The 26,401-nt window shown below is 38.8% G+C and overlaps 1 protein-coding gene across 11 annotated transcripts in view; it reads right to left on the minus strand.

Annotated features, from left to right (window-relative positions):
• The window catches only part of HS3ST5 (heparan sulfate-glucosamine 3-sulfotransferase 5), a 262,876-nt gene that overhangs the window by 34,381 nt on the left and 202,094 nt on the right, over positions 1 to 26,401 (minus strand). The window contains exon 1 of one of the 11 annotated variants that reach the window (XM_008535915.2): positions 4,125 to 4,836. The exons of the other annotated variants lie outside the window; for them this stretch is intronic. The gene's annotated coding sequence lies outside the window, so the exon portion shown is untranslated. Of the gene's footprint in view, positions 1 to 4,124; positions 4,837 to 26,401 lie in introns of those variants that run through there. 11 annotated transcript variants of the gene reach the window in all.

Below are 26,401 nucleotides of genomic sequence, written 5' to 3' on the forward strand. Positions count from 1 at the left end.
TTTATGGTAAATAATTTAGCAATGCAAATGTAAATATGCACCTGATAGAGAAAGGCATAATGTGCTTCACTGAACTCAATTTCTTTGCTGTAATAAAAGGAGAAAAAAAGAACTTCATCTAGTTTCTTGATTACTTTTCTTCCTGAGTAATACAAAGCAAAAAGAGGAAAATTTTTACCATCTGAATTGTTCCATCATATCAAAGGATCATTATTTATTGATATGAAATAAATACCTCTCTCTCTATACATAAATATATTCTTTTTCTGTTTATCAGAGAATAATATACATTTCATTCTTTTCTGGTTTCCCATCTCAGCCTTTTAATTCACCACTAAAATTTCAAATATAGAATTTTAACTAACTCTATCCCCAGTGGGCCAAAAAAGAACAATGACAAAATTTGGTGGGCTGGCAAATAATTCATTCTTATGTTTAGGTTTATATACGTGTATTTTTTCCCTCTATTTCTTTCCTACAAACAAAAGACGAAGGCACGACTTGTGTACAGAGATTGATTGGTCTGCCTCTTTCCCTAGTACTTGAAAAAGCACAGACAACCGCTGAAAGGAAAGGAGAGGAATGGAATATTAACATACGCTTTCTAACTCAGACTCTTGACTAAGCAAGTAAGGAGCATCCTACAACACTTAAGGTAGCAAAATAAAGTTATCATGATCTTTTGCTTAACATGGGAGTTTTGGGCTTTGACAATTCTTTTGCTAAAATTTTTGCTTCCTTTTACTTAAAACTTAAAAACCAACCAAACAAGAATCTTCAACTTGGTAACTCAAGTCAAAATCAAAAGATTAATTAGTTTGTTAAATGCATACCTTTAGACAATATACTGAAAAATACTGGGTGGCCACTAAATCTGGAAACATAGGCCAACATGCGATGAATATTTATTGATATTATATTATGTATAGATGATAAATTAGTATTATCTATGTTTCTGGACTTTATGGTGACTCTCAGATCATTTTATCTCAGTGTCTCAAGTACATATATTTGAAGATGATACTTATATGCCTGGGCATCAGAGAAAGGCAGCTAGGAATCACTTAATGCATGTGTGTATTAAGCAGCTGTATAAACTATGAGAAGAAAGGGGAAGTATTTTTCATTCTGAATATTTTCTGAGTTGATTTGACCTTATCCTAGAATGAATAACTGTATAAGGCCATTGCTGTGAATTTTTCTGATTTCAGTGTGAAAAGTGGCTTAAGTAATTTAATGTCACAGGGATGGCTAGCTCATCTTGCATTTAAATATGTACATATGTATTTAAATAAATAAACATACGCCTATATCCATGTGTGTGTATGTAGATGTGTGTACGTAGATTTGTAGATTTTTTTCCTTGAGCAGGTATGAAGTTATGTGTTGCTGGCAGCACAATGAACTGTAATGCCTGGACTCTGCCTTTACTGAGCTTACTATCCTGTTGGAGATACTTAGAATACATATATCCAAAGTTAGATAACAATACAGGACGGCAACACAAGGAATGGCAGGAGGCAGCACAGCCAAGAGCTGGGCCTGAACCACCACAGGCAAATATTCTGGGTCTGCAGCGGTTTCCCAGCTACAGGAAGGGCTGCTCTGGGCGCCTCCTCAGGGAAACACTGGAGGATCAGCCAGGAGCCTTAGCTTGTCAGTCAAACTACAGGCCCAGCAACTACACCTGTTTTAAGAGCTACAATTTGTAACTGCTGTAAGACAGTGGCCATAGACTGAAAAGTTCCATCTATTTAGCTCATTTGCTACCGCATGTGTCCCAGTTATTAGCAAAGTAATTAACTGTCTTCTGAAAGTTTTTGCTACACATTCTTAAATTTTAATGCAGGACATTCAGTAAAGAATTATCTCATCATCATAATTCCCATTTCCTTAAGACCTATTTCAGATCATTGGTTTTCCTTTAATCTCGAGGGCAAAATATACAGAGCATAAAATCTAGAATATCTCAAAGGGCATTCAGTAATCAACAAAAAGTTAATCAATGTGCAACGCAGAGTTTTCATCCTGTGTCTGAGCCTAAGGCCGATGAATCAAACTAAGTGGATTGAGCTCTCGACGCTACTGTGGAGGGAATGACCCTTTCCCTTATCAGTTTATTAGGGTTTTCTCTAATCCCAATAGTTCATTCCAAATAATCCACATATATTGGCCGGCGGTGACCTCTCCCCTCTTCCATACTAATTTTCCTTTCTAATTGCCCAATATTAGAGTCCACGCCTTACCCCAGCTGAATCACGAAGTACAGTCTTCCGGAGGCAGCTGAAACCTCCACAGATTTGACCCAAAGCTTCATGATTATTACAACTCTTGGCCTTTTCTTATATTATTCGTCAATATTTACAAGCGCCACTGTCTATGAATAAAGCACAGCTCAGGAAATTATTCCTAAGGGGGAAAAGTGTGGCTAGTTTTCCTACAGGCTGAAGGAGAAGTAAGTCCCCAACTTTACAGTTCCTATCCTATTTCATTTTCTATCCTATATTATGATTATCTTTGAATAGAATTTTCTAAAAATAAACATCCTCCTGAAATGATTTATTTTGGGACAGACGGGGTGAAAATTCCTAGCTTAAGCATATGTGTGTGTTATGAGCATTATACAAACAGGCCAATTGGTAAGTAGTTGTGCATGAATGCACATCCTTTCCCACATACCTGTCCCTCTTAAACAAACCTTCTATTCTCTTTTTCGTTTTATTCCTGGATATAGGGACTCTATAGGGCCATTTTCTCCAAGCAGAGATTAGACACTCGGATTGCACTAGCATCCTACCATCTCTCAGTGAAAGAGGAAAATTTGATGCCTGGACATGTGTAGTCTTGTGGAAAGGAACCTTATTTCACTCATAGACAAGAGCAGTAGTATGGCTAGCACTATTTCCCCAGAGATGGTCTGATTTAAAAAAAATCGATATCAACTCTTGACACATTTTCATTTACATCAGCGCATGGCTTTCAGTTGGGGCACAAATCAATAGGCAGCTTTTAACACTGCCCAACTCTTTCTTCCTATTGGGCTTCAGGCAGGCCATTTGCCGTTAACGTACTGTGTTTCTTGTGGAGGAAGTTTAACTGTTTTTCCTGTGACTAATCGCAACAGCCTAAACTGTAGCATTAATCACATGACATTTTCTTCATCACCACTTACGGCCAATCGACTTTTTACTTAGTGAAAGCGTTTGAAGGAGGCGACGGTTGTTCCAAGGGGGTCAAGAGTCAATGGGAAGAAGAAATATTTAGTTCCAAAACATATATAGTATATGGCTTCTAAAGTTGACACCATGCCAGACAGTCATTACAAGCCTGATCGCTTTGTAGGTAGGGTCTCACAGACAAGATGGAGAATGAGATTTGCTTAAAATTAAAGTGCTAGCTAGGAGTCACAGCATTTCGATTGAAAATAATTAATCTGCCTTTCCATAAACTAAAAGTCACATCCAGGGTCACGAGCAATTGGCGAAGTGTTTTCTCTAACTTTTGAAAGTGAATTCTTTTTCTTTCTTTCTTTTTTAAGCAATCATGAAAATTCAGTTAGGTCTGATGCCATGTGAGATGGGCAACCTCTGCAGTACTGGCAGTCTCCATAAAATGTACTATCTACCTCATTACTGCAGCTACTCAGATTCCTAAATAATGAATCAAATTCTTACATTATTCAGAAGCCACAAAGAGGTTATTAAGCTGAATAAGCAGAGACTTACAAAGGTTTACAACATATTTATCTAGGGCAATTACAAAGCACAAAAGTAACATGTTTTAAACACATATGGAAAGGTAACCAACCTCCTACATTATATTGCATTACATTTATACTATCCCCAAACAGCAATGACATCTTTTTTAGAGCAGTGCTCCCCTGGGACACGAGTCTCCCCAGATACTCCCTAAAAAAGCACTATGTGGTGAAATCAGTTTGAGAAATGGTGCCTACGGAGTCCCTCTCTTGGCGATTTACAGTGCCTATGGGCATATCAAAGGCTCCACAAACATCTTCAGCAAAGAAAACTGTGTTTACTGTAGCATTTCCTCTACTGCCTAACCATTCTGGTGTCTGTTATTGAACTCCTGGCTTAGAAATACTTGCACATAGTCCATCCTACCTCAGGACTTTGGCATCCCCGGAACATAAGCTGGTTCTGGAACCTGTGCAGTCAGCGCTGAAATGGGACGTGACCATCATGAGGCCGATATGCATTAGGTGCCTGGGAAGACTCCGCAGTGATGGAGGAGGGTGCAGACCTGGGTAACCTGGAAGGTGATAATCAGCCTTGATCGCGGTAATTATACCCTAGGAAGCAAGCAGTAGGCGCCTTGGCCTGAACAGATTTACATGGTCTTTGTTTCTTCTTCTAGAATGCTCACTTTATTGGATTGAATGTTTGTGCCAAAATGTCACACGATATAACCTTATTTCAAAGTCTATCATTAAAATTACATCATAATGCTAACATGTTGAGCTACAGCAAGGGATATTATAAGAAGTTTAAAATACGACTTCTTAAACATGCATTTCAGAGAAGCCCGTGCTCCTGAACTGCAGAATGTGCCAGGGTGCCCTTGCTCTGGTGAACAGAAGTTGCTGGACCAACACAGATTTTTAAAACCCCAAATAAAAATTTTCTGGGGACTTCACATTTCCAGATGACTTTATTTATGGTAAAGACATTTCAAAATAAAATTCCAACTCACCTTAAGTAAAAAATCAATACTGCCCTTCTTAGGAGGAGAGCAATTGTATCTGAAAAAGGATCAAATGACAATTGCCACAGTCTTTGATGGCTTCCATTTCTTACTCTTTAGTCTCAGCTTGCCTGAATTTTAAGGGTTTCTTCTCTAGCACTGTTTACTAAAGGATGATATAGAGATCTTTAAACATTTTAATAAGTATGAATTTATTTTTCTTATTTATTGCAATTACATAAGAAATACACCAAACTCTGATTTTATGAAAACTGACAGTCCCCAACTTACAAGGTTTCGACTTGCAGTTTTTTGAATTTATGACAGTACAAAAGCAGTACACATTCAGCAGAAACCGTACTTAGAATGGTTGGACAGGTGCAGAATGGTTGTAAGGGTCTTGGTTGTTTACCCTCCCGATCGCGTGGCTGACTGGGAGCTGCCACTGCCCAGCATCACGAGAGTATCATACTGCATACCACAAGCCCAGAAAAGGATCAAAATTCAAAATTCCGTTTCTCACTTTCAGTACAGTATTCAATAAATTACATCGGATAGTTAACGCTTTATTATAAAATAGGCTCGGTGTTAGATGATTTTGCCCTGCTGTAGGCTAATGTAATGAGCACATCTAAGGTAGGCTGGCTAAGCTATGATGTTTGGAAGGTGAGGTGTATTACATGCATTTTCGACTTATGGTGGATTTATCCAGATATAACCCCACCGTAATTCAAGGAAGATCTATATTACTTTTTAGGATGAGACTTCAATAGGCACAAAAGAAAAAAAAGTGAGTCAATTTGCAGAAAAAATATTAAGTAAATAACAGTATAGAAGGATATGGAAAAGCTCATGAAAACTGACTGCAAATGGCTCATGTTTGAGAGCCACAGCGCCACAGTACCTAGCCGACTGGGGAAAATGTAGTATGCATTCATTACTTGCTGACTGACTGTGTTGTTAACATCTTATCTGGTGCTCTAATTTCCAAAGCACGCCTACCTACTGTATACCTCTTGATACTTAAAACAATCCCCGAGGCCCAAAGGGGAGAAGCTGTTGACTTGCATTTTAACAATGTTTAAACCATAGAGATTTCTATAAGTTTTAAGAATCCTATGACAAGCAAGTGACAGAGCTTGGATAAAAGTTCTTCTGATAACCAGTTTGTGTGGTGTATTTGGAAAACATACTAACAGCTAGGCAACTGTGTGCATTCAGATTTCCAGACAGACAGACCCTCCTTGCCTTTCACCTCTGTTGACTACTTATAGATTAAAGTTATGTCTGCAGAGTAACAAACCCACACTCATTATCTCCTTTTCTGAGCATGAGTCAGTGTTTAAAGTAATGGTGCTTGGTACCTTGAGTCTAGGTCTCCCATAGCCATTTTACTCTTTGCATTTTCTCCAAATCTGTTCAGTTTTGGGGTTTTCCAGGACTGGTCCTAGTTTCCTAGACTCTCTTGGACCCCGCAGAATCCTACACTTAACCTCATCTCAACAGCCACTCTCGGCACCACTTGGACAGAGCTGGTTACTCTAGCACTTTACTTGATTTTGTTCAGCTATCTGTTACGCATGAAATATGCAGGTGCTAGTCTTGAAAACTTAATGTAGCTTCCCCAAAGGCCGACCTGACTTTTTTACCCTTCCTCAGAAGGTTTTGAAGAACTAGTACGTGGAACCGAACGCAAAGGAAAAGGAGAATACTTTTGGTCCAAGTTACCCAAGGATTAAGGGTATTCAGTCTTAATTAAAACCTCACTTTTTGCCACACTTTATCCATTCACTTAAAACACTGACAGATTGTGGAGCAAGTACTTGTGTTCTGGGATACCTATCATCTTCCCAATTCCTAAGAGCATTTTCAAAGCTCCAGAGAAAAAGAAACAAAAGTTTGCGCTAATGATCTGGTGATTTTTTTTATGGGTCCCCGTGAAGTGTGAACTACTCTCCTGGCTGTCAACAGTGGCTACATTATGTGGAGGAGATTTTAAGGTCAACAGAATAACTGAGTGAAAACTTGTGCTCAGTAGAGGGAAAAATACATTAGGAAAAAGACGGCAGCAATTCCATGTCTGTGGATAGCTTTGGGAGAGTTGCAAAAGCCACGTAATCCCTCAAAAATCCTCCTAAATTCTAAGCCAAAGACATTTTAGTAACCGTTTAACTAGAGCATGTGTTAGCTCGTATGTTACTTTAGGTTACCACACAGAAGAGTGATATTACTTGGCATTGAGAGGGATGACCTTTGACCTCCTTAAGGGATTAGTAATTGGTCTGTTTTGTTTTATCCAAAGGGTAGCATAATTTTACTATTTTAGCTGACCAAACTTCCTATTTGTTGTATCTTTGCTATTGTGACATAATAGTGATTATATTTTGTATTTATATTCATTTGATCTGGGAATGTCACCACAATAACATTTTCTCTCTGTGGAGAAATACTGTTATCAGCTTAGAAACAATTTTCAAGAATTAAATTTGGTGAAAAGTGCGGACTCCTTGTTCTTTTGGTCACTATTGTCCTGATTTTCCTTAGGATGAACACGCTCTAAATTTGCTGCAATAACTAGCTGATCAGATTTTAAATTCATAAACAGCCCCGGCAGTTGTCTATGTCAATAAATGTTTCTATACAATACTGCAAGATCTCCTTCCTTATCTGGACACATCTCATGTAACACTATTAGAATATTTTAAGAAAATATTCTTTTTTGTCTCACAAAACTACCTTAGCAAAAATCAAATGAACATTGCAGAGAAGATGCAGATTCATGAAATAGGTCACACACATGTTCTTTTACAAGTGGACTCAGCTCCTTATGGTATTAGCAAAATTTACATTGATTAACCAGTAAGTGGTAATGTTGTTTTCAATTTGAACTGAACAAATCAATTTTACTTAACACTAGCTTTTTTGACTTTGGGGTGTTTAGGGTAAGTAGATATTATATTGCCTGTGGGAAAACACTACACTTGTAATTAAGTTAAGGAGGTAATTTCATGAAAAGAAGAAGAAAATAGGGCAAAGTTTTAAGGATAATGGGATTCCCAGAAATGCAAGAACTGTCCCTACTTGAATGAAATAAATTACATTATCATCCATCATGTGACTAATCTAAGAGTAGCCATCTCTCTGTTAAAATAGCCCTATTGAGTGAAATGATAAAATACCATCGTTTAGGAGAGGGATAACAAATTAAGAAATACTATTAACAAAAGAACCCCATGTAGGGGGCTGGCCTCGTAGTTAAGCGGTTAAGTTCCCACACTCCGCTTCAGTGACCCAGGCTTCGCCAGTTCGGATCCTGGGCGTGGACCTAAGCACCGCTCATTGAGCCATGCTGTGGCGGCGTCCTGCGCAGAAGAGCTAGAATGACTGACAACTAAGACGTACAAATATGTACTGGGGATTTGGGAAGAAAAAAAAAAAAGAGGAGGATTGGCAACAGGGCCAACAGGTTAGCTCAAGGCCAATCTCTCCACATACACACACACACACACACACACACAAACCCTGCATAGAGCTGGTATTCCATAAATGTTCTTTGAATTGGATAAACAAAAAAGACTTACATGAAAGACAACCTTCTCCACTCATAATATGTTCTATTTTTATTTTTCTATAAATAACAACACAGAGTAAAAACTACATATAATGGAAACATATCCATACTTTTTAACATATTATCTATAACTACTTCTTTTATGCAGTAAATACAAATGATGCCCTGATTTGTGAGCACTATAGGTAAAATGACTGCCCAGAAGGGGTGTCCAGATAGTACGGGAGAATGTTTAGGATGGGGTCGAAACTTCCCTTTTGACAAAAATTCCTTGCTGGTTTATAGTTGAAGCTTATACCTGAATACAGTTAAAGCTTGTACATGAATTCACTTGTTCATGGTAATTATGAAATATCAGGTACAATGTAAAAGTGGAAGATGAAGAACAAGCCTCTGAGAAAGTATACGATCATCTTATCCCTAGAAAATAATTAGTGAGAAAAAACTACTTGAACACTATTTCTGTTAGAGAAAAGTTACCAAGTAAGACATAAATTCTATAAAGTTGTTACGTATTTACCAAATCTTAGTGTCTGTTGCTTAGCCTCTGGTGCTAAAATTAGAAGACCAGCAGATGGCATATTAAAAATAATTCCATGAAATACAACTCAGAAATTGCACAAAAAGATTTGTGTTAGAAATTACATTAAGTAATGAGGAGTAAATATAGGTTATAGGCTTCCCCAATGCCAAATAACTGACTAAAATCAAGTAATTAAGAAGGAAACACCAAATTTTGCTGGCTGTTTTTTTTCTTCCCATGAGTTTCAGTTTCTGTCTTTTTGAGAAGAAAAACAGAAAAACATTAAAAAGAAATACATCATGACCAAGTGGGGTTTATCCCAAGAATGAAATATTGGCTTAAACATTTGACACTCAAATAATGTAACTTACCACAGTAACAGACCAAAAAAGAAAAAGCATACGCTCACCTCAATAGATGCTATAAAAACATTTGACAGAATCCAACACCCATTCCTGATGAAAACTCTAGGCAAATAAGGAATTGAAGGGAATTTTCTCAACCTGATAAAGTTCACGTATGAAAACCTACAGCTAATATCAAAGTTAATGATGAAAGGTTTAATGCTTTGCTCCTAAAATCAAGAACAAGACAAGGGTGTCTGTTCTCACCTCTTCCATTCATCATTGTATTGGAAGTTCTAGCCATTCCAGTAAGGCAAGTAAAAGAAAAAACAGATGGGGAAAGTAGAGGTAAATTGTCTTTATTTGTAGGTGACATGGTTATCTATGGAGAAAGACTGCTGGAATCTATAAAAATGCTACCATAATAAGTGAATATAGTGAAGTTGCAGAATACAAGTTCAATATATAAAAATCCCTTGTATTTCTATGTACTAGCAATGATCAATATGAAATTCAATGCCATTACAATGCATAAACATGGAATATTTAGGAAATAAATTTGATAAAAGATATGCAGACCTGTACACCAAAAATTACAAAACATTGCTGAGAGAAATTAAAGAAGACCCAATAATAAATGGAGAGATATACCTTGCTCATGTGTTGGAAAATCCAATATTGTCAAGCTGCCAATTCTCTTTAAGTTGATTTATAAATTCAGTGTAATCCCAATAAAAATCACAGTATTTTTTTTGTAGAAATTACCAAGGGCATTCTAAAATTCACATGGAAATTCATAGGACCTACAATAGCGGAAGCAAATTTGAAAAATCAGAACAAAGTTGGAGGACTAATACTATCTGATTTCAAGACTTATTATAAAGCTATATTAACTAATACAGTGTGGCATTGGCATAAGGATGGGCAAATGGATCAGTGGAACAGAAGAGAGTCCAGAAATAAATCCACATATATATGGACAACTGCTTTTTGACAAAGGTACAAAGGCAATTTAGTGGAGAAATGATCATCTTGTCAAGAAGCGGTGATAGAACAACTGGATATTTACATGCAAAAAATAACTTGGATCCATATTTTGCACCATATACAAATATTAACTCAAATGGATCATAGACCTAATGTACAAAATTATAAAATTTAAAATTTATGGAAGAAACCTTGGGGTTCCATCTATATAAAATTCTAAAAAAATGCATTCTAATCTATAGTGACATAAAGCAGGTCAGTGTCCCTGGAGGGGAGAGAGGAGTAGCAAAAGGGATGGTTAGGAGGGTATATAGATATATAGGAGGGGATAGATAGATAGACAGATAGATAGATATGTAGGTAGACTGGGTCCAATCAGGAGAGGGAAACAACGCGGTAATTCAAACAGAGAAAGTTTAATATACAGAATTACTAACTATACCAAGAGATGGGAGTAACCAGGGATTAGCTAGTAAGAGGTAAAGAGAACTCTATAGGAATAGCAGATATAATGAGCAGCTATCGTTCTGAATGCTGATAGAGCATCTGAGGTAAAGCCCCACTGTCACCTCCCCTCCTCCCAAGGTTGAGATACAGACCTTGTTGGGGAGGGTGCAGCTTTGGCTTCCTGGATAACATAGGAAGTTGCTGTGATGCAGTACTGGTGCTCTATCCTCCAGGGTGTGGGGGGGAGCTGATCACAAGAAGTGTCTCACTGGGGGTATTCAGCCATGAAAATGCCCCAGGGAGTACTGTGGGAAGCTTCCAGAACAGCAGGGGCTTGGCCCGGGAGAGGAGAAGCAGCACATTCTGCAGGAGCCTACCCAGGGCACAGAACAGAACCCGGAAGCAAACTCTTTTCTCCTGTGATATCTCTCCAGCGCCCTCTGCTGACAAAGCTTAACATAGCGCCAGCTGCAAAGGAAAAATATTTAAATAGCCCAGATCTATTTTCATGGAGCAGGCAAAAAGGACGCATTTGGAGCTGAGAGGCAATAAATCAATAACTGGCACAGAAGGACTACAAAGAAGTATGAGGACATTTTTTGGGGGCTAATGGATATGTTCACTATTTTGATCATGGTAATGGTTTCACAGGTAATGTTGAAACTTACCAAAGAGTACACTTAAAATATGTGCAGTTTATTGTATTTCAATCATACCTCAATAAAGCTGTTAAAACGTATGCAGCATTCCTTTACCTCTCTCCTAATAGAAATAACCCTTGCATCTATTAGATGCATGTGTTATTTTTTCACACCAAGAGACAAAATTGTTGACCATTAAGGGCCCCTCGTCTTACTCAGAGTGAAATCCTCTAGAGGCTCTACCTATAGATCCACTCTGATTCCAGTTCCGGAGCCAGTTTCGACTGAGGAAGCTCATCTCCACCTGCCTGTCCAGTGGGGCCAGGGATAAACAAACCTCCCTTGTAAAAATCCCAGGCAGCCTTAACTGAGACCTGGTTCTCATGAGCACCAACTGCCCGGCGGTAGCACAGCACTCTCCCCTCCCTCCTCAGCCTGCTCTTGCTTCCTGGTTTGACTGGATGTCCCTGGACGCTCACTGCTCCCTCTCTCGGAGGATGACGTCCATGGCTGCTGTTCATTCAAAGCTTTAGACAATCCAGTGGGTTACAGTAGTGGGTGTGACCTTTGCTGCCTTAGAAAGGACTGACTGCCCTTCCCCTCACCCCAAGTCACCTCTACATTACTGAGCAATTTTGCATTAATTTAATTTTATTTAGTGACTACTATATGCAGGTATTGTGTTAGTTATTAAGGCTACAACAATGAACAATACAGATGTGGTCTTTGGCCTCATGGAGCTTATGTTTTAGTAGGAACTGTAGAAAGCATAAGCAAAAATGTCCTCTACATGCTATGTCATTCCTCAAACCAGTATTATTGTAAGCTTCTTGAGGGCAGGGACACAGAAATGGTGCACTAGAGTGATGCCATTTACGTACTCTCACATACACATAAGAATACTCACCTTTCTGGATGACCTCTTGCTAGATAAGTACTTATTAGAGAGTTGGATTGTTTTTCCCTTAGTCTACCTTGAATTAATCTTTCCAAAAGTAATTAAAATTGTTTATGAAATATATAAGTGTGGCCTAGAGTCTATACATTGTTTTATTTCCCTGCCACTGTCACTAGTGCCATCACTAAACAAATCTCAAGTTAGTGGCTGGAGTGGGCTGAGGTGGAGTGGGGAGTTGAAGCAAGCATCAATGATGATGATTAATGAATACATTAAGTCAATAAATAAAACATGTTTTGGGGCATGACTCTGTGCCCAGGACCAGACTGGTTCTGTCGGGATGTGGTTTAATTTGTCCTTATAAATGTTAAAACTATTCAATAGAGACCATTTGGCTTGAGAACAGTGGTACTAAGCCCAGGCCAAAAGGAAGTCAGAGATGAACAGTGCGTGGGTCTTACACACCGAAAGAAGTCACCGAAGTCTCTGAGGAAAAGCTGGGCTTCACAGGATGTTTAGAAAACTAAAAAGTTGAAAGAGAGAAGGAAGGATAGAGATGAGAGTATGGACAAAGGGCATGATGTGGGATGAGACGTGAGGCTATTAGAAGTATCATGGAAGTAATCATATGAATTTTTTAAAACCGCAACTTGTATTTGCATATTCCATAATATAGTGGCGTCTGTTATTTTTGTAACATATTTAAAAGAAGTATAATGCACTAGTTTCTAATGCGTTAAAACAGCCAAACGTTTCTTTCTAAATTCTCCTCAAAAGGCATAAGGCAAATCCTTATTTTCCAATAATATTGTTGCAATAATTACATTTAATTAATTTTGACCTCAGAATACATAATGTACCATTCTACTTATTCTCTAATTCTATTCAGTAGATTTCTCATCCAATGCATATTCGCCCCCAAATTATAAAAAACATACAGATCTGGCCTTTTGTTTTTAGTAAGCTGTCATTTTGTACTGCTCTGGAAAAAAACTATATGCATGAACCTGGAAGAAAATAACGATATTTTAATAATGCGACACAGAAACTCTGCACTTCTCAGACAACTTTGAACGGGTCTCGATAGAGCAGAACTAATTCTATGCTTCTTGGGCATAGTACACTAGAGAGAAATCTTTCAATGAACATTGCAATGAAATGACCCATATTTGTATTGCAAAATAAAGCATGAAACAGTTTTAAGTTCAAAATAGAAACATCCTTAGAAAATTAGATACAAAATGTTCCCTGGGTGCCATAGAAAGGCATCCCAAATAACTCTGCCACTCTTTAGTGGAAGCAGTTACACATAATTTCCTACGCCATTTACTAGTCCCTAAATAGAATGGCTTTCTTCCTCACACAGAGCATGACTTCTGCATCAGTTTTCTGGCCTCTGCTTCTCTGGGTAACAGAAATCCCTCTCTACGCTCTGCTCTCCCCATCCCCACCCAGCGGAGGCTGGAGGAGGGGCTTCCTCCAGACAGGACCACAGGGACACAATGTGAAACTGGGTTTACTTTTCAAAATGGGTAAACTGCACTTATTCTTTAAAAAAAATAAGCACTCTGGAAGCTTACTATCTCCTGGAGGCCAATACTAGGAACCTGACTTATTTTAGAGGAAAACGACTTGTTATTAGTTTCTTTGGGTCCTTCAGTTTCAAAACTCATAAACCTTGCCGTTTCCAATAACCCCAAGCCTCTGAAATCCCACTTACAAATCTCCTGCCCTCTGACCATCACCTCCTATTCTTCCAGCTTACTGACTCCAGTCCTCCCACTCCAGCAAAGTCCTGACCTCACTGAGAGCCATCGCTCCTGGATATTACTAGTTGGCCCCCTTCTAACCATCCTTCTCATACCCTCATTCTCCCTCCCAGCTTGGAGTCTATGGTTCGGCTCTATAACCATTCCTTAAAACACTCTTAAGTTTCTCAGGCCCCTTCCTTCTCTTCATCATATTTCACCTGGCAAAACTCCAACCATGGTGCATGCTATGGACTGAACTGTGTCCCCTCCAAGTTCACAAGCTGAAGCCCTAACCCCTAATGTGACTGTAGTTGGAGATAGGGCTATAAGTAGGCAATTAAGGTTAAACTAGGTCATAAAGATGGGGCCCTAAGCCACAGAACTAGTGTCCTTAGAAGAAGAGATGCCAGGTGCTCTCTCTTCCTTTCTCAACCTGCCATGTGAACACACAGAGAGAAGGCTGCCAACTGCAAGCTAGGAAGAGAGTTCTCACCAGAAACCGCCATGCTGGCACTATGATCTTGGACTTCCAGCATCTAGAACTGTGAGAAAATAAATTTCTTCTGTTTAAACCACCCGGTCTATGGTATTTTGTTATGGCAGCTGGAGCAGATTGATAACCATGTTAGGCAGAATAATGGCTCCCCAAAGATGTCCACAACCCAATCCCTGAAAGTGTGAGTATGTTAGGTTATGCGGTGAAGGAGAATTAAAGTTGCAGATGGAAATAATGTTGCTAATTAGCAGACTTTCTGATGGGGAGATTAGCCTGCATTATCCAGGTGGACCCCGGGTAATCACACTGGAGGCAGAAGTGGGAGAAGCAGAGGGTTGGCAGCATGAGAAGGACTTGACCAGCTTTCGCTGGCTTGAAGATCAAGGTGAGCAATGAGCCAAGAAATGCGCTCTAGAAGCTGGAAAAAGCCAAAAATGGACCCTCTCCTAGAGTCTCCAGAAGAAATGCAGCCCTGCTGACATCTTGAATTTAGCTCAGTAAGACCCATTTTTGAATTCTGATCTCCAGCATTGTGATAACGTCATGTTGTTTAAAGCCTCTCAGTTTGTGGTGTGTTATAGCAGCAATAGCAAACTAACACCCATGGTTAAACCCAACTATCTACTTTGTGCCAGCACCCACAGAGCTGATCATTGAAACCTCACAGAACCACGCTAACTGGCCTCGCTTCAAGTACGACTACATACCAAAATTGACCTCTCAACATTTCCACACAATCTTATTACACTTTTCTATAAATTCACCTTGTCCCTCTCCAAGATGATTATTTCACACCTTTTCTTTCCTCAGATCTCCAATGCTGCCTTTCCTTAATTTACTCTCAGCTTGTGCTTGTTTCTTCATAGAAAAAACAAACAGTTGGGAAATACAGCGTCTTCCCACCATTTCCCTAGTCTGCTGCGCTTGCTACATATGCATTCTGTCTTCCACATGTGGTAGTGGGTGAACTGTCCACGAGTCAAGCAAAAGCCAGTCTCTTCCATTGAATCCTGGATCCCATCCCTCTTGACTTCTCGGGAGCCTCCCTAATGACAGTAACATTTACTCAGTAGCTCAGGCAAAACATGTCGAAGTCTTCATTCCACTTGTTCCCTCACCTGCCACATCCAAATGATGAAGTAATTCCTGTCTGTCCCGAGTCCAGTGACTGCTGTCATCTCTATTGCTACAGCTTAGTCTAGTTCCCCTTCACCTCTCACCTGGATGGAAGTAATAATCTCCTTGTCTTCACTTTCCACGACTTAGTGATTTTTTCCAAGGTGAAGATGAGATTTAACTGCTTCCTCACTTATAATCTTCAAAAGTCTCTCCAGTGCAACTAGCAAAAAATCCGAATTCTACCAGGGGCTACAAAATATCTAGATAATTGGACGCCTGTCTACTTTTCTATCTCATCTTCTACACTTCCCTTCATTTACTCCAGTCATGCTGACCTTCTCTCTTCTTCCTCTGTCCCTCAAACTAAACAGGCTTGTTCCCTCCTCAGGGGCTTTGCGCTTGCTGCTCCTTCTGCTTGGGATGATCTTCCCCCACTTCATTGGATGGCTGCCTTCTTCTTCTCATTGATGTCTCAATTCAAATGTCGCCTCTTTTCAGAAGGCTTCATTGACCCTATCCAAACAAACCTCAAGTTGTTCTGTTACATTACTTGTAAAAAAACACCTGTCTTCGTCACATACATCAGTACCCAAACTCTCATTCATTCATTCACTCCTTTATTCACTTACTGCCTGTGTGTCCCCATAAGAATGCATGCATGGAATATATTCTTTCAATGAATTTTTGTGACTAACTCGTATGTACTAAATTCCACTCCAGACTTAACTTGGTTGAAGCAAGATTTGGGCAAGTCAAAATTTTCTTCATGTGATCATTTATTGGTCCCTGGAAGTAGTATGCACATAGCATTCCTGCAACTCCCATCAGTTCTGGCCAGGGTTGACATCATTAGAAATCAGGCTGGGCAGCTGCAGCACCCATCCTTGTCTTGTTTCTATGTTGGTTTTGTGACAGGACTAATGACGGTAATAAGCATCTCAAATGAACAGCTTATATCTAATTGAGAGCACTCGTGTTTTAATTTTTGTTCTGCCTTTGCAGTGATGGGATCTAGCTGTCTCTGCATTTGTTGCTTATGCATTGGTTTGGTTTCTCAGATTAGAATGGCATAATCTTGGTGGTGGAAAACATTTATAGTTCTTTAAATCACTACAGCACCAAGTATGTAGCAGGTTCTCTACGAATAGTTTGACTCATTGATGGATTTTCAATGGAGTCAGGAATATTTCTGACCTTACTGGGGCTTTCTTTCCCTCTGTGCCTACCAACACCTCCACATTCTATCCTATCCATCATACTGTTACTTTTAAGTGTTAGCCATGAGCAGGGGAATAATCATTCCTATTTCTAACTTACAGAAAAGAATGTTACTGAAGTTTCCTTGATAAAAATGGCATAAACTCTTAAGAGCTTTTCAACAGAGGCTTAGCTGTTGAAGATCTAATGAGACCATTCAAAGGCTTAGCTGTTGAAGATCCAATGGGACTCCATAAGAAAGGGATCTGGCACAGCACGGGCTGCAAAAACAGGAATGCTGTGAGGCTATAATATGTCATTTGGAATTATATAAAGTCACACATTTTCCCACTTAGAAAACTGCTCCTTTAAAATCTTATTATGTGCAGGTAATAGGTCTATTTTGTTATTATACATGTGTTTTTCAGATTGGCACAATATTCATGCTTTGACTTTTCTTTTTCTCGACTAAATTAATCACAGTATAATATATAAATTAAGTGATAAATATTATTAAGGAGATGACAAAAAACTTTCAAGAAAAAGCTGAAGTTAAAACTACAACAGATAGGTTTTTAAAAAAATTCTATTGACCAGTTGTTTTGTTGTAATTTAAACTCAGTTATAGGAAAATATACTATTTTCATGTTAAAAGGTTATGCGAAGGGAAAGGCCATTCACTCATTCATTCAGAAAATCATCTTTGCTTGTAAGCTTTATAAATGTGAGGATGGCGTCTATATGATTCAGCATGGTGTGGCTATATGATTTAGCCACAGTGCCTATCCCAAAGTCAAATGCACAAATGCTACATTCAACGCAAAATCTCAATAATTACCCATCAACACGCTATGAAGTTCAACAACCTATATGAGGATACATTTAATTTTATGCCTTCCTGAACATCTCTCTTACATGAAAAATACATGAAAATAACACATGAGTGTTAGAGTGGTTGATGGTGGTTGAAGAGTGTATTCATTTCCTTGAAGATAATTTATTTGAAATCCTGATTTTCTAAGTAAACTGGAAAAGTCTCTTATAGACATATGCAGAACATGGAATAAGAGGATTTATTTGAAGATGGGGATGAAATGTGTGCCCTAAGTATTTATGACATGGAGCTGGCAGTCCTAGTACCCCTTGGTTGAATCACACTATTCTCTTAAAAAGTTTAACCAAGTTTCTATTATCCGGGTAGTTCTGCTGTTAAGAAAAGAGTAATGTCATGCATCTGTCCTATCCTTAAATCAGTGATATGATACTAACCTCTTATGGAAGGGGGGCAGGGCATAGACACCAGGCTGAGACCCACTGGCTCTGAAACCCTATTCTTTCCCTTCTATCACAATCCCTCAACAAATGCAAAAAGCATAGTGTAACTAGCTGTGATCTTTCCCCACATTATTTCAAAAGTGCAAAGAGATGCTAACTAAAATCAGACGTTGAACTATTTGAAGGAACTTATCTCTCTTTTATTTTTTGTTTGAAATTCTGTTTAGCATTGAAGCAGGCTTCTGTGAGTGAAGGTGGTAAATGATAGATAGGGTTCAATAGAGTTCTGTGGTGAAGGGTAAGTATTTTAGTGTGTCCGTGACCTGATCCAAAGGCTATTTCTAGCAGTTTGTCATTTAGTACAGAGAAGGTGAGTGAGGTCATGTTGATATATGATCTTTTATGCTCTGAACTTATCACTGCAGCTCAACTGGCTCTACAATTCTCATTAACAATGGACCGTTATCTTTTGATGCTAAAGAATAAAATAAAACTGCTTCGCTTTATTCTCCAAACTGCAATATAAAGAAAAGTCAAAGCTTGAAGTTTAAAGTATTTAGCTAGAGAAATTTAGGGCATCTTTATTTTTAACCATAGAGGTAAAAATAGCTGTAGCATTCTCAGAAGCAACTCAAATAAGATCACACGATGGAACCGCTGGTGAGAAGCGTCTAAATGTTAACATCACTTTAATAAATATTTGGTTTTAGTAGAGAATGATACTAACTTAAAATTTTTTCTAGCATCTTAGCATACATTCCAAAAGGAATAGAATTCTCTAAAGAAAGAAAATGCCAGAGAGACGGGAAGGCATTGTGAGACGGGAGAAAAAATGCCAGCCTAGGAATTAGGAAACCTGAGTTCTAGCTTCTGATTTGCCCAGGGATGAGCTAAATGAGACGCCGCAAAGACCATAACTTCTCCTTACCTGGTTGTCTTTTGCTTGAATTTCACTAACAACCTCCTTGAACGTTTCTGAGTCAGCCAACAGACGCAGCAGGGTCCCATCTGCCCCACAGACCTTTCCAATTTGGTCAGATTCATCGGCAGCTCCAACAGCATTAAGAACAAAGTTACAATTTCTTCGCAGGCCACAGCAGGTCTTACAAGGTCTAACCCTTCCTTGTCTCTCTAGCCCAACTCCCTCCACCTCCTACCCGCTTCTGCATCCTCTCACCATGAAGAGCTACTTGAGCTTCTGCTCTAAGAGCCAGAACTCCATTTCCCCACCGCTGACCCAACTCTTACTTTATGAGATTAAGTGCTGGTTTAATTCACCTTAAGGCTACCCCTTTCAAAAATTTTCTTGACTCTCCCTTCAAGGTGTGGTACCATCCTTTGTTATATTCTAGCACTTACCGTATTATAATCGTCTGTTTATTTATCTGTTCTCCCCCTCCCTCCACCCGTTAGACTAAAACTTCTTGACAAATGGTAGTAAATGAATGCATAAGGAATGAATGAAAATCAACTCTCCTTGTTCCTATCATTTTTTGGGGGAGAGATGGAGTTGAGCCATCGGCTAATACCATCATTAAGAAATCAAGTCATCATTTTTACAGGGAATTAAAAATATCTCCCCCTCCCATTCTGGCTGAATGCTCTGGTGGAGATAACTGATTAATTATCTGAATTAATTTTAATTCATTAGAATGCTAAAATTAATCTTAAAGGAACAGTTGGGTCCTTTTACTTCCTAAGCAAAAGAATCTTGAATTTGGCTTCGACTGATAAGTTTCTTCTGCTAGCTTCTTCAATCAATTCCCCCCTTTCCTACCCTATCTTGATTCCATCTGAACATGGTTTACAGCTGGGTGTAATCTATCTCTGCAAGTAACACAGAAGCAGCCTAGAATTACTCTGTGCAGAATCAGAAAATCTGGGTTTGTCTTTGTCATTTCTCAAGAGTGGTGACTTTGGCAACATACTGAATCTTTTTGACCTCGGTCTCCTCTTCTGTAAGTTAGCATGATGCCCTTCTTACAGAGTTATGGGAAGTAAGGCTCAAATAAGATTACATGTGCTGTGAAAGTACTTTTCAAACAGTTAAATGCTGAACAAATATGTCATTACTCTAACTCTAAACCCAAAGCATCGGTATTATTTATACCCAGCTCTCCAATCTAACTTTTTCCTAGAGATCCTATACCAGGCAAAAAAGGACTAATTTGAATTTAATCTCCTTTGCTAAGTGGTTGAGATAGAAACCAGAAAAATACCCCCAAAAGGGAGGAAGATCAGTGTATCCAGCAGCCCAGATATAATACACAACATAGAAAATGACTCTGTCTAATTGGGAATTCAGGAACAGACATCTCTGCCTGAAAGAAGCGCCTTTTGCCTCAGCCATTTCTCTCTCTGGCCAGACATTCGTCTCTAGGAGGGGCTCTGGAGGCAACAAGGGGAATTCAGAGCACATCAAATGTCTCCACAGTGTCTCATATTCTGAAGATGCCTTTGCAATCAATTCTATATATTATGCCTCACAAGGACCTAGAGAAGTATGTTAATATTAGCCTTGGACCAGAAAAGGAAGACAGCTAGCAATTAAGTGATTTGCCTCAGGTCATAGAGGGAATTAATGCTGATATTAACATTCACAGAGCCTTCTCTGTGTGGCAAGAAGAACTCCTTTATTCCTCGAGTTGTGAATTTTCTGTATTATGACCAGATTTACCAGTCTTCGAGGCAGATGACGTTGAGGTACTGTTGAGGGTCTGAGGGGTCAAGTATACAGTTCTTTCTGGCTTGGCCATTTCCACACCTCATAGGAGGTAGGCACGATTTCCAGTGGAAAAAGATGATGTATAAGAAGTTGATCTATAGTTAGGCAGGAACTACCAAGAAGAAACAAGAAGGCAAATCTGTGTGTTGTCTCAAGAGTTTGATGTTCTTTGTAGCAGAGTAGTGCTTCTCAAACAGTTGATTTCTTAAGGATGGGAGTTAACTGCATTAAAAACAATCTGTATATAATAGAGAAAGTTTGTGGGGTTACTACCATTATCTTGACTACTGGTTTCCATTTTTCTGTTCAAGACTGTATGGTTAATAAATTAATTGAAATTGAAATTTTAAAATATAGAAGTATGAGCTTCCACAGGTGGGACAGGACTTATGACCAGAATGAATTGCTAGTAAGCTCTACGTCTCAGGCATTAATCTTTTCACTCATTATTTCTGGTTCTTCTTCTAGACAGGTGTAGGAGGGAACTGCCCCATCCGCTTTTAAGACAGGCATGCCACAAGGCTTGCTCTGGCCATTGAGCTATGAGCAGAAATGACACATGTGACTTCTAGGAGAAAGCCTTTAGAGGTAGTGTGAGATTTGCCACAGGTCTTTTTCCCTCTGCCGTAGTGTCTGGTGTTTGACTATGTTCCAGATAGTGGCTGGTCTGTTTCCCTGGGGCTAAACTGAGGCCACATGGAACAGAGGTGCACCTAACCCATGGTGGATATGTAGCTTGAGAGAGAAAAAATATATTTTAAACCACATAGATTTGCAGATTGTATTCAAAGCATAATATGTACAGTCCTAACTGATATAGTTCACTTTATTCAAAAGGAACAGATACACCAAAGGGAGTAAGAGATTAGCAAAGCATATGAAAAGGTACACATTGAATGGATATCCACAAACCTAAAGGGAAGAGTAGAATGCAAAGCATTCAAGGGAAGATAAATGGGGCAGTAGAGAAGCGACCTCATATAGACATCTCAGCCAAATGCTTTCCTAATGCGGATGGTAAAGCCAACATGGTGGTCAGACCACCACTGGGGACTTCATCCATATGTCAAAAATTTTGCTCTGATAAAATGGCAGAATCCGATAAATTCTTGACTTGTCCATAAAATAAAGTGATCTTTCAAAAGCAACACTGCGGTTTTTCAAAAGCTGGGGAGACAGTGAAGGGAATTGCAAAGTGGAACGAAATTGGCTTAATAAGGAAGAATTGCTTAAGGTTAAGGAAGTAATGAAAAACATGAGAGATTAAACAGAAAGCGAAAGAGGGACATGAAATGTACTCCAGCTTTTAGAGAAGTCAGCACAAAAGATTTAGAGAAAAGCTCTTTATGATACCGAAATCAGAAAATTTAAAAGATGTTGGAAATCTGGCAAGACCTAGTATATGACATTACAATAAGGTCACAAATAATCCTGATCAGGAACCCTCAGTCCTTGCAGGATACTATACTGCTCCACTAATTTAGTCAACAAATGTTTATTGAGCAACTACTAGGAGTTAGGCATTGTGCTAGAACATTCTGGTCCAAAGAGGATATAGTTCCTGCCCTCAGCGAGCTTACAGGATAGTGAAACAAGCCGCCCCCCCCCCCCAGCATTCATTAAATATGCAGTATTTGTTAGTGATTATGACAGGCCTTTATATAATCTTTTCCCCTAATGTTTACAAGCCTGCTGTGTAGGGATTATTGTTCTTCTTTTAAACAGGAGACACTGAAGCTCAGGGAGATGAAATAATTTGGCCCTATATTCATATAATAATTGACTAAACTGGGACTTGAAATCAATTTTCTGTGATTTCCACATCTGTATTCTTTCAACCATACCTTGATGACTTTCATGTCTAACTCTAAGATTATGTGACACTTTTTTCACATTTTTGAAATGTTAATTTAGTGTATGTACGTGTGTGTGTCCTTTAAACTAACAATGGATTTATCCCACAGAAAAAACCCTGCCGTTTAATGTGATTACATTTTGGTCATATTTTTTTTAGTTCAACTGGAAGATGATTTTAGAAACTCATGGGACATTAGTGATTTATAAGCCATATTTTAAGAATCTTTCTAGTAAGTCACATGCAAAATACTAAGTTGCTTTTCAGAAATCATATATAACAGAAAAAAGGATACTCAGATAAAATAATAAAGTCTCTAGAAAGACAAGAAACGATCAAACTGGTTTTACAGATTTATAGCTGAGGGTAGAAATTTTCTTCTTGGAAGAGCATTTAGTTCTTTTTCTTCAGGATGTGAATCCCAAGAATTAAAGAGGGAGATCTTACATGTTTTTTTTCAGAAGTCCCAGTAACGTACACCTATAATTGTAGGAAAATTCAGCATCTGAGACTATAACTCACCTTTTACTACAAGCCAAACAGCTAAATTGATTCTAGCATCCTGGAAGAAAAATTGCACCTTTGGTGCTGAATTGCTTCCCTATGAGCATTGAGGCAAATATTAATGTAGATTTGAAAGGAAACAAAAAGTGTTCAAACTCCAATGTACCGCAGGCTTATAAATCGGAATTCAGTCACTTTAAATTAAGTTGGCTTTCTCGAAGCAAAACTACTCTTATTATTTTTGTATTACTGCTCTGACCCACTGTTCATATACCACATTATAATGTGCTGAGTTCTTCAGACACAACAGAAATGGAAACCTCTTTGCTGGAGGTTTCTGTGGTAATGCTCACTCTAGTGAACACTGACACACACCAGAGCATCAGCCCACTTCTTAGGACTTGTAAAGACATGCGACATGCCACTCAGTTGCCTTTCTGTGACCTGGTGCATCAAGAAAAAATTTACTGCTTGTTAATTCTTTAAAATTTTTTGCTTTATTTTTATTTTAAAAGCAATACATGTTCATTATAGAAAAATTAAGAATTCCAGATAAGCAAAAAAAGAAAAAAAATATGTAATTCAATTACCAAACAAAAAATCCCTGGTAATATCTTGGCTTATATCTTTCTAAACCCTTTTCTTTGTAAATAAATTAAATTTACTTTTCAAGAAAATGCAATGCTAGTTATTACCTTATGTTTTTCACTTAATATCATGTTAAAAGAATATTTACAAATCATTTTACATAGCTGTATAGTATTAGTGCATGGATAGCTCATATTTTTTAAAAGCAACCACTATATCATTCTTTAAAGATATTTGCCACAGTCCTTGGAAAGAAACTGAATGCTTATTTATATTTATTTATTTATTTGTGAGGAAGATTAACCCTAAGCTAACATCTGTTGTCAATCTTCCTCTTTTTGGCTTGAGGAAGACTGTTGCTGAGCTGACATCTGTGCCAATCTTCCTCTATTTTATGTGGGATGTCCCCACAGCATGGCTTGACGAGCCGTGCTAGGTCTGCACTCGGGATCCAAACCTGTGAACCCCAGGCCGCTGAAGTGGAGCATACGAACTTAACCACTACGCCACCAGGCCAGCCCCCTGAATGTTTATTTTTATTTTTTATTTATTTATTGTTTATTTATTTATTTTGAGGAAGATTAGCCCTGAGCTAACATCTGCTGCCAATCTTCCTTTTTTGCTGAGGAAGACTGGCTCTGAGCTAACATCCGTGCCCGTCTTCCTCTACTTTATATGTGGGACGCCTGCCACAGCATGGCTTCCTAAGTGGTGCCATGTCTGAACTCGGGATCCAAACTGGCAAACCCCAGGCCACTGAAACAGAACATGCACACTTAACTGCTGCGCCACCAGGCCGGCACCCTGAATGTTTATTTTTAAAAAGTTGTTATTATTTATTTACATGGACATTTGTTTATTTTTAGCAAATGTTAAAAATAACATTTTGGAGGTGGGAATACAGTCATGGGTGATGACTAAGAAGTTAGTTAGTATTAGATCTTAGTTTTGACAGCTTATCCTACTTTCCACCCACTGGAAGTCCTGTCCCAGGCCCAGCCTGGGGGCTAGACGCCAGGGCTTGCTGCCTTCTCTGTCTTTCCTTCCCTTCTTAATGAGACTGGGGTTCATCCCTGGCCTAACCCAGACACCAACCTCTGTCCCTAGGGGTGACCCTGGTTTGTGTAATGCTGAAAGAAAGGTCCAGCTGGGATTCTCAGCCACTCTGCTTAGCCAGCCTTGCTCTGACAGTTTCCAGAATGTCTGGAGAGACTTCAAAGTCATACCTTGACTGCTTGGAGCCCTCAGGAGTCACCTCACAGGATCCATGCCATCCTCTAAGGCTGACCTTTGGGGCTCTGCTTCAACATTTCACCATTTCACATAAACATTTTTTCTTTGACCCAAAGCATAATTTAGTGAGCCCCTACTTTTTGAAAGATTGTCTGGTCCTGGGGATATAATTGAATAACACAATATCCACATTTATGAAGTGGGCCTATGTTTCAGAAGTCCTGGGGAATTCTGAGGGGAGAGAGAGAGAGAAGTTACCGCATCCACTTGGAAAATCTTCTCTGCAATTTATTTTCAATAGGGTAGTAGATTATGTTTAGCCTGGAATGATTGTGGCATTAGGCATTTCTGATGTTTTTAGCCCTATGTGCTTTATTTCCATGATTTTCCCTCTTCAGCTCATGACGATCTTTGTAATAAATCACCCAGGATATTTAAACTACACTTTTGTAAACATATGTTACAAATATATTACCATACAGACAAATGACTGGGCCTCCACCACCTACACACTCCCTACCTTCAGAGGAGTGTGTGTTGAACAGTAAAGCGTGGGGCACAGAAGCAAAGACATAGGGTTCACTCATGGGTCATAACATTATCATCATTTACACAAGATTATAACATTTGATCCACTGAACTCCAAATCTGCAGATATCTATTTTTAGAAATTGAATTATTAAGCAGGGGAAAACAACTTTTCCCTATTTCAATGTCAAGTGTATACCTACAGAGATTTTTATTTTTTCACTCCCCAGACTCACAATTTTAAATTGGAAGAGATCTCAGAAACATTCTAGCCCAAGACTTGCATGGTAGAAAGGGGAAAACTGAGCGAAGGTTAAATGGCTTGAGGTTCCTGAATTCCAGAGTTTAAATATCCAAAAGCAATTTAAAAGTTTGTCTAAAAAGAAAAGTGAATAGAGCAAGGTCTATACCCAAGCGAAATATTCTTCCAAATGTATCAAGAAAATGAAAATAAAAATTAATTAATTATTGTTGTCCAATTAAATCAAGTCCAAATTCTTTAGTCTGACATTCAATGGCCATCTCTTGTTTCTAACTAACACAAGTTCTCCTCTCTGGCCAAATCAATTCTTGAACATGATTAACATCATACCGCAAGCATACAGGCACATTATACCATTCAGCCCATTAATCATGACCTTGACCTTCTTCACACCTAGCTCAGAAATCCCTTCCTTGTTTTCTCCAGACAAACAGGTCTTTTCTTGGCTATGGATCCGTGGCTCACATGTAGTCTTAAGGAACACATTTACTTGCAAGTACAAAATGTTGCTTTGAAAACTTAATAACTCTTTGCGTATGTTGATATGTGGTGTCTCCAAAACGATTTCATTCTGCCCTCCCCCCACCCCCAGCCCCTGCCCTCAGCAACCCTGTGCTTGCTAGGACGCCCCGGAGAGAATTTATTGCTGCTCTTTGGAATTCTTTTTTCAAGCATTATATAAGGTGTCTCTCTTCCTATCTTGATCATAGTCACCATCACATCCACCCTCTAAGGTGGAGGTCAAAGCTGGCA

This window comes from Equus przewalskii, chromosome 9, assembly GCF_037783145.1.
Source record: "Equus przewalskii isolate Varuska chromosome 9, EquPr2, whole genome shotgun sequence".
Classification (NCBI taxonomy): Eukaryota; Metazoa; Chordata; class Mammalia; order Perissodactyla; family Equidae; genus Equus; species Equus przewalskii.